The sequence below is a fragment of the Brassica oleracea genome, chromosome C2 (genome assembly GCF_000695525.1).
Source record: "Brassica oleracea var. oleracea cultivar TO1000 chromosome C2, BOL, whole genome shotgun sequence".
Taxonomy (NCBI): domain Eukaryota; kingdom Viridiplantae; phylum Streptophyta; class Magnoliopsida; order Brassicales; family Brassicaceae; genus Brassica; species Brassica oleracea.
This window is the reverse complement of record NC_027749.1, coordinates 5486671-5487707: the sequence shown is the minus strand read 5'-3', so window position 1 is coordinate 5487707 and position 1037 is coordinate 5486671.

Genomic DNA, 1037 nt, shown 5'->3' with positions numbered 1-1037 from the left:
TTGGGCATCTAAAGAAAGTTCTTCCTGGATTGACCTTCGTTTTTGATGTGTATATCCCAGTTCTTAGACCACACCCACATTGCTCCGGGATACCACGAATTCTCATCGTATTCACAGACGAATCCTCATAACCCGAACTCATCATACGATACTCGAAGAAGGAAAGGTGAGAATCGAGATTCTTAAGGACGAGATCGAACAAAATCGAGCTTGAATCGCTAACTGGATTTATGATTTTGGAAATTTAGGGTTTATACCAATCGGAGGAGAAAACGCCGTCGTTTCTTTTTGATTCATATAACTCGGATTCAAAGAGAATAAAAGAAACTGTGTTCGTAAATCTATTGCAAAGTCCTCTAGCTCAGTGGCAAAAACCCCTACCATTAAACCCGAGTACACGAGTTCGAGCCGATGCAAGTCCATCTTTTTAATAAAAAAGCAATATAAAACGCGTCGTTTCATTCATTTGTCTTTTAACTCGAATTCAAAGAGAATAAAAGAAACTGTGTTCGTAAATCTATTGCAAAGTCCACTAGCTCAGTGGCAAAAACCCCTACCATTAAACCCGAGTACACGAGTTCGAGCCGTTGGAAACCCATATTTTTAATAACAAAGCGTTGATAAACGAAGTCGTTTGTCTTTAATCAGACAAGAGATGAAACGACGTCGTATACTTTAACACCCAAAATTAACATCCACTTATTTATCTGTTAATTCGGTTAACGGTGTGTTAATCTGGTCAGTCAATCGTAAGTTTCTTAATAAACTAAAAAATTCAACAAAAGTTCACGGTTTTATTGGCTAGCCCATATGTCTAGGTTTCTTTTGGCAATTTCCTCAAAGTTCAGTATTTTTTTGGCCGAATTCTCCATGTAAATATGTAATTAATTAACCCGATAAACATTGTTTAAAACGCTGTCGTTTAGACGGCAATGTAACTAAACCATTTCTAAATCGGTTCGCAATTTAGATTCGGTTTAATTGGTAAACTTAATTTAACCGAACCGTACCGTCTCTAATCCTTCGTTCGCCGTCTT